The 8,749-nt window shown below is 42.2% G+C and overlaps 1 pseudogene; it reads left to right on the top strand.

Annotated features, from left to right (window-relative positions):
• Positions 1-4,520: 4,520 nt before the first annotated feature.
• Positions 4,521-8,749, top strand: part of LOC121928646 — a 40,405-nt pseudogene continuing 36,176 nt past the window's right edge.

Here is an 8,749-nt window from a genome sequence, read left to right as displayed (position 1 = left end):
AACATACACATTGTGTCAGGGATGATGGGAGTTGTAGCTCTTCACCTTTGGCTCTAACTCACCACCTTGTTATGCAGCGGTGCTGACCAGCTTTGGTCAGTGGTTAATGCTTTTCTTCAAAGCAGCAGAGTTTCAGAGAATAGGCTGAAGACCCTGACAAACTCTCCAAGCCTTCTCACTCTTCTTCCTCAGAAGTCTCCAAACTTCTCCAGGATCCTGCTGGCTCTTGTATCTTCACTCAAGACACCAGACAACTCAGTAATCTTATATAAAAGATCTATCTATATACAAAAACTATATGCCCTCACAATTTCTAATATCTCCAAAACACTCCAACTATCCACAACTACCCACAAAATACATTGGCAAACATTGCTATTATTATAGCCATTGTTAATCACCACCCACTTAGTCAGTTTCCACCCAGTGGGTGTGTACATTCATTTTGATTGGTTCACATAGTTCAACCCATACTTAAGAATTTCATCATTTCACCTTGTACACTTAATGAATCTCAGGTGTTTCCAATTGTACATTCTACAATTCTGTCCTTGACATTCAAGACTTCTAAATTAAATTAGCTTTTTCACCTGTGTAGCTTCTTAATTGCTCTTGCTTAGTCATTGTGACTTTCACATACATGTTTTATTTCTACTACTGTATGTCCCATGTTGCATTTTCCTTAACACATTGACCAACAAATACTTTTCTCCCCCTCCCCCTCAATAGTTCTCTGGGTAGGGAGGAGTGAGCTCCATGTTAATCTGTGTATTGTTCTGTTGATGGCAAGGCCTCAGGGTGGGAGGATATGGGATTAGTGTCTGCTTAATTAGTGATCGTTGTCTGCTGGGAAAGCCCCTGAACCTGGGTGGTTTCTCATTTGCATTTACTGAGTCCTGATTTTGCTGTCTTTCAGGACTGGTAGCCCAACTTTGTTCACTTTAAGGGTATCTTCTTTCCGGTTGAAATTATCCAGATGTTTATTTTATTTTATTCTTTTATAAGAATGCTTATACCCTGCCTTTCAATGCCTTTCCTGTGGTCATTCAGGTCAGCAATACTAATAGTATGGTGTCATCTGCATATCTTAGGTTGTCAATGTTCTTTTTACCTATGTTCACTCTTCCTTCTTCTAAGACTAAACTTGCTCTTCATATGATATTTTCTGTATACAAGTTGAACAAGTAGAATCGCTCTACACAACCATTAATAATACAGTATTCCTCTCCATGGTATTCTCAGAATTCCTCTCCAGCACCACATCTCAAATGTACAGTGCGCCCTTGTTATAAACGGGGGATCTTTTCCAGACCCCCCCCCCATGTAAAACAAAAACGCGTATGCTTGAGCCCCATTGCAAGTAATGGGGCTCGTGCTTGCGGCGGCACGTGGCGCCAGCATCGCACACATGCCATGGGTGTGCACGCCATTGTTTCTTCTGGTGTGGGGCACCGGAAGAAGCAGCGTATGCTGAAAGCAGCGTATAATGCGCCTGCGTATGACACGGACGCATGGTATTGATTTTTTCCCCTATCAGCTTTCTTCAATGTCCAGCTTTTACAACCATACATCGAAATGGGAAATACGATGGCATGAACAATTCTAACTTTGTATTTAATGATATACAGTGCGCCCGCGCCATACGCAGGCGCGCCATACGCGGCTTTGAGCATATGCGCTCAAGCTGCGGCGCGCGCGGGGCGGCGCGTCCCATTCAATTGAATGGACGCGCGCGCCCGTTGCGCCCTGTGCGCGCCTGCGCCGCCACGCACGAGCCCCATTGGAAATAATGGGGCTCGAGCATAGGCGGAATTAGCCTTACGCGGAGGGATCTGGAACGGATCCTCGCGTAAGGCGAGGATGCACTGTATACAGTTCAGGATCTTGTCTAGTTCCTTTGTAGCTGTCCTTGAAAGTCCTAGGGTTAAGTATTGAAAATCTTGAATATTTTGATCTCTTCATTGTTAGTTTTAAAATTATGAAGTTCACCTTTGGTCTTATTTTTTTGTTTTCTTGATGTTCAGTTGTAAGTCTGCTTTTTGCCTTGACAATCTTCAATAATCTTTCCAGATCTCTTGAGAATGCTGTAGACTGCTAAAAAGTGAGTTTTGTTGCTCACAGATGCAAGCACATAAATAAACATGCAGTCAACAATGTGAATATATTAAAAATACTTTCAAGGTTTGCAGAGTTTAATCCCAGGTCTATTCACATTGGAGATAAGGTGAATCATTTTTTAAAAAAATTCACAAAAACACCTAAATTAAATGTTGGGGGTTTTTTTTGGCAGCCCCTCCCCAAAATTTAATTGGGTGCATTCGGGATGTATGTGAACAATGGAGATTCAACCCAGATCCATCCTGGATTATCTTCACTATCTGAATGACCCCTAGCATTTTGGAAGAGCAGGGTTAAATTCTGCCAGCCCTTGCCTAGCCCTTTCTAATTATGCCAATTCTATGGTAAGCATGCTTACCACATCCCCATGAATACAATGGGCCCTTGGCATCTGCTGGGGTTTGGTTCCAAGACCTCCTGTGGATAACAAATTCAATGGATGCTCAAGTCCCATTAAATAAAATGGTATAGTCAAATTGTGTCCCTTATATAAAATGGCAAAATCAGTGTTTGCTATTGAGAATTTATATATCTTTTGAATATTTTCTTTCTTTATATTTCTTTTGAATATTTTTGACCCATAGATGGTTGAATCTGTGGACAAAGAATCTGTGAATATGAAAAGCCAATGGTACATCCAATCTTGTCTGATTTTGGAAATGTTGCATACCTTCTAACTATGCTGATTTGTCAGCAGGAGCGTGACCCTGTTGCTGCTGCTAGACCTCTCAGCGGCATTCGATACAGTAGACCACAACATCCTCCTGGAATGCCTGAGAGAGTTAGGAATTGGAGGCACTGCTTTGCAATGGTTCCGCTCCTTCCTCTTGGGCAGGTTCCAGAGGGTGATGCTCGGGGACAGTCGCTCTTCAAAAACAGAGCTTAATTACGGTGTCCCTCAAGGCGCCATCCTGTCCCCAATGCTATTCAACATCTATATGAAGCCACTGGGAGAAATCATCCGTGGATATGGGGCTGGGTGTTAGTATGCCGATGACACCCAAATATATTTCTCCATGTCCCGGTCATCAGCGACAATGACAGATGGCATCTCTACCCTCAACCAGTGTCTTCAGGCAGTAATGGATTGGATGAAGGAAAACAAGCTCAAGCTGAATCCAGATAAAACAGAGGTACTTACAGTAGGGGCCTCCAAACCAGGTATCGGGCTGCAACCTCCAGTCCTAGAGGGGCTCACACTCTCCTCGAAGGACTGTGTTCACAGTCTGGGAGTGCTTCTCGACCCATCGCTTCAGATGAGAAATCAGGTGAATGCGACGGTCAAGAGCGCTTGTTATCAGCTTCGGCTGAGATGCCAGCTGTGCCCTTTCCTAGAACAGGGTGACCTCGAAACTAGTACATGTGCTGGTAACCTCAAGACTTGATTTTTGCAATGCGCTCTACATGGGGCTACCCTTGTGCCTAGTCCGGAAACTCCAGTTGGTACAGAATATGGCAGCCAGGTTGGTCACAGGAACAGCAAGGAGTGACCATATAACACCAATACTGAAGTCATTCCACTGGCTGCCTATCAGTTTCCGGGTACAGTACAAGGTGTTGGTTATCACCTTTAAAGCCCTACATGGCTTGGGCCCAACCTATCTAAGGGATCACCTGCTTCCATACAATTCGCCCCGTACCCTAAGGTCCTCTGAGAGGAATTTACTACAACACTTAAAGACCAGGCTGATGGCGACCTCCCAGAGGACATTTTCTGCAACCGCTCCCATTTATGGAATGGCCTGCCGGACGAGATCCGTCACATTAACAATCTAGAGAGCTTTTAAAAAGCCATTAAGACGGATCTCTTCCGGCAGGCCTTCCCGGAATAAAATACTCAGCCATGGACAAGACTTTCCATCTACTGACTCTGCCCATGATGATTTTTTGTTTGTTTGTTTGGATTAGTTGGTTTTTAATCTTATATTGTTTAATCTTGTTTTAAGGGGAGGTACTGTGTATATATAGTTGTATTTTAACTTTCTGTATGCCGCTTTGATTGCTTGGCAAAAAGCGGGATAGAAATAAAAAATTTATTTATTATTTTTTTATTAGGGACAGTCCCAAATAATCCTCCGACAGATTTTTGTGGTTTTTACGGGCAGCCATGAAAGCCTTTGACTTCCACAAATCCTCCAACACCCCACTGTTTTAGCTGCTTTAAAATGTCCCAGTTTCTTTTTTCTCCTCTCACTTTCCCCCTTTGTTCCCAGCTTACCACAGTTGCAGTAAACCAAGTACAAAAGTCAAAAGTAGTTTGCACTCAGTTAACACAGCAAGGAAGTGGGAGGAGAGGGGAGTTTGAATCTTTCCCTTCCCAGTAGACTCAGGCAAAGGCAAACAGCTGCAGCATGTTCATCCTCATCAATAATTTGTGTGTTCTTCCTCATCAATAATTTTTGCCATCTTAATCACACTCTGGTGTTGCTTAGCAACACATGTCCTGGTTTTCATCTGTGAGATGTTGGAGCGTATGGCATTGGGCCTGTTTAGTTCTTCAGGGGGAGACCACCAAGGAATGCCAGAGATCTCCAATTAAGTTTAGGAAAGAACCCTGCCTAAAGATCACTTAATTCGAAATGACAATAGTAGACCAAAAGTCTGATTCAGTATCAATTAGTTTCCTAGGTTCCTGTGAAGAATTTCAGGTTTCATTTCCTGTGAATGAGAAGACTGGAAACTGCAGCACTTTTGTCATAGTAGTTTTATATATAAATATACAAGCAGCGGAAAGCAAACTGATTTTGTACTACATCAGACATGCAAGCTGATGGTGCTGTCTTTGATCTCCAAAACAACAGTGCAGTTGCTGACACCGCCACCCAGGTTGGCTCCTTGGCTTCTTCTAAATGTAGTCTGGAAAAGACCCCAACCCTCTGCAGCTGCCACCACTGAAAGTTGGTATCAGCCACTGAATCTGACTATCAGAACTGAGCAGGAACTGCAGTGCTATTCTGGAAGCTTCTGTGGCATATGAGGGTGGTGAAGCATCTGCCCCTCTATCATAGAATGCTGTAGGGCAGAGTGCATTATCTCTCTATTTCGCTTCTAGGAGCAAAGCGAAGAGAAAGGATCTGGAATGGCTGGTAGTCTGAAGAGGAACTGGTGGGAGGAGATGTCCTCAGCCTGCTCAGACCAGGAGCAAGCCCTGATATTTTGGGTGCTGTGGATGGCAACAGTTGCTACAAATTGTGTGGTGACAGCAGTACAAAACAGAGGTAAAGGGGATACATGCAGCCTGTGAAACCCATATTACTCATTCTCAGATTAAATCCTTAGAATAGACCACAAGTGAAATGTCATTGCTAATTGAAGTCTCCTTGTTTCAGTGGGTCACGTCTCTAAGTATGATGGACCTACATTTACCTTTCTGGATATACCTTTAGCTATACACATAAATAGACTGAGAAATGGAAGAGAGATGAACAAGGTCATGAGTAGCTATTGAAAATAAGGACAAGGGGGTATTTAGTTTGACAGTTGGAAAGGGTGTGTCTATCTGTTTAGATAGCAATCGGTCCGGATGGTAGAAATGTGATAAAAAAAGCTTGTGCAATTGGAAAACCACATTAAAAATATTAAAAAGCACTGTTCTAGTGATCAGGGGGCAAATGTACACGGGTATTCCAAAATGGACGATGAAATTGACCACCATAAACAATGGCAGCAATTGGAAGACAATTGCCATTTCTAATGGTAGAAATGAGATCTTATTAAGCAGGGATGGCTGGTTGAGTTATTGCTGAGAAGCCATGAATTCACTGTCTTACAGATTGGAGCCACTGCTCCTCTCACAACTTCCTGGTTTTTTACATTACCTGTCCAGGCCTTCGACCCTATTCCTGTCCAGCACTAAGAGTGCTGTGCTACAACTCTGAAGATACTGGAGGAGAGGCAGATGTAAGACCAAGTGTGGACTCAACTCTACACTTACAATAGCTCTGGGTCCCTCATTTTAACAAGGCTAAAGACAGATTGGAACAGGTTCAGAGAAGGGCAATGAGGATGATAAGATGTATGGAGAACAAAACATGTGAGGAAAGGTTGAAGGAACTGGGCAAGTTCATCCTGATGAAGAGAAGACTGCAGGATATACTCTTTAACTACCTCAAGGGCCGTCACAAAGAGGAGGGGGAGGTCTGTTCTCTGCTGATCCAGAGGCTAGGGCCAGGTCTAATGGTTTTAAGTTACATGAGGTTAGATTTCAATCAACATTAGAAAGAAGTTTTTGTCAGTAAGAGCAGTTTGGCAATGGAACCAATTGCTTAGAGAGGTGGTGACTGAGGTCTCTTACTTTGATTTTTTTTTAAAGAAGTCTGAACAGCTACATATTTTGGATACTTTACCAGAGGGACAGCAAAATATATGCTGAAATACAATGAAAAGTGAGAGAAAAAACTTTGTATGTGGTTGCTGAAAAGCAAGTGTATAGGTTACTGCTGAAAAGTATGTGGGAGATATTTTGCCAGTTGCACATGTGGTTGTTAGTTCAGATGACAATCAATAGAGATGCTAAACCTGAGATAGAAAGGCGTGTGCAAGGAGAAACTATATAAAATGTTCTTCAGATGTTCATGCAATCCAGTCACATATTTGACTTCACTGACAGGTTGGGCAATATAGTAAAAGAAGGAAGTCCCTACCCAGCTGCATGTAATGGTGGCCAGGGAGAAGTAAATAACTGCAGCAACAAGAGGTAGGAGCATAGTTCTCTTTTGATGCCTTGTTATTTAATATACATGATCTTATAAAAAAATGAAATCTGCAGATTTTTTTTTTACCTTGTAGGTCTGTTGAAATAGGAGCGGTGTGCATCCTGGTTTCACTGAGGACCATCACAAGAACTGAGAGCCTTATTTTGCCCTAGAGTCATGCCCATAAATTTCCAGCTGCCGGCCCTCATCCTGGCACCACTACTCTGTGCTTATGTCTGCCACTCTCCTGCATCAGCTGCCGGCCAGTACTTCAAGGAAGGGCAAAGTTGCTACAAGCCAATGCCATTCAAGACTGATGAAATTAGGTAAGCTGACAATCTGAGTTATCCCTATTTTACCTTGTCCCTATATACCAGCCTAGATCTTAGCTTAGCAACCTGCCATAAGGGGAAAAAAAGACTTGTTCATCTTTAATATTTTTGTGTAGAAGAAAGAATTTTAATGATTACACATTGTCTAGTGAGTACAGTGGCTAAACTGGCTGCAGGTTGACTCCACCTTATCCTAAATGCTTAGGACCAGAAACGTTTTGGATTCTGGATTTTTTTTCAGATTTTTAAATACAGTACTTGCATATCAATAATGAGAAATCTTGGACATAGGACCCAATTTATTTATGTTCCACTTATCTTATGCACATAGGCTGAAGGTAATTTTATACATATTATTTTTATTAATTTTGTGCATAAAAAAAGCTGTGTACACTAAACCATCAGAAACCAAAGGTGTCACTATCTCAGCCACCTCTTTGAACAATTTTGAATTTTGGAATACACTTGTCCTTCCATATTCGCTAGGGTTAGGGGCACAAGACCCCCCGTGAATATGGAAAACCTGCAAATAACTAAAACATCATATTTTCACCTGAGAGGACATCTCTCTGGGCATCTCTATGTCCTCCAGTGCAACTCTGTGGTCAGCGTCCAACAGACACTGACTATACAGAAACTGCACTGGAGGAGCTACAAATGCCTAGTAGAGCATTCTCTCTAGAAATCTCTAGGTCTTTCATTGAAACTTTTAGTTAAAATTGACCATAGAGTTGCATTGGAGAACCTAGATATCCCCAGAGAACATATTAATCAAATCTGTGAATAATTCGCAATTATCAAAGCCACAAATATGGAGAGATTAGTGTATTTTGAAAATGGAATTCCAAGTAAAAGAGACTCAACCTGTAAAACCCCATCCTCTATAAGCAATTAAACTGTACAAGGACTGAAGACCCTTCTTTTTTGGCATCTGACTACCCAAGCCATTAGAAAGAGGAACAGCAGGTGAAACATTTTAAACAGGCACAGGAGTACCTCCACACTGCCTATGAGCTGTGTCTTTTCCCTTTTGATTTTCACAACTTAAACACACCTTCTGTTTGAGTGACTCATTCTGAAAGTGTTTGCGGTTTTAAAAACAATCCTGAATTGACTACCATATATATTAGTGTACAAGTTGGCTTTGTGGATAAGTTGAGGGAAAGTTCTGGGGTCAAAATTCTGGGTTTTGATATGACCCGTGGATAAGTCGAGGGCAAAACTAGGGGGCTATAAGGAAGGATGGAAAGGGGGAAATACCACTTCTGTCCCTCCTTCTCCTTCTCTGGGCCTCTCCCAACTGATTCCCAGGTGCTGGAGAAGAGGTTTTAACATCGGATTGAGAAAAGAAGCAAGTGGATTTAAATGGAGAGTTGTTTCCATAGGAAGTTAGGTCTTGCAAAATGGACTGGAGAGAAGTTTTAAATTGAGAACTTTTTTTGATAGGAAGCCAGGTCTTGCAAAAGGGAGCAAGAAAGAAGCAACTGGATTTAAATGGAGAGGTTTTTCCATAGGAAGTTAGGTCTTGCAAAATGGACTGGAGAGATGTTTTAAATTGAGAACTTTTTTTGATAGGAAGCCAGGTCTTGCAAAAGGGAGCAAGAA

Source organism: Sceloporus undulatus, chromosome 4 (assembly GCF_019175285.1).
Source record: "Sceloporus undulatus isolate JIND9_A2432 ecotype Alabama chromosome 4, SceUnd_v1.1, whole genome shotgun sequence".
NCBI lineage: Eukaryota > Metazoa > Chordata > Lepidosauria > Squamata > Phrynosomatidae > Sceloporus > Sceloporus undulatus.
The sequence above is the reverse complement of the archived record's forward strand: the minus strand, read 5'-3'. Positions and strand labels throughout refer to the sequence as shown.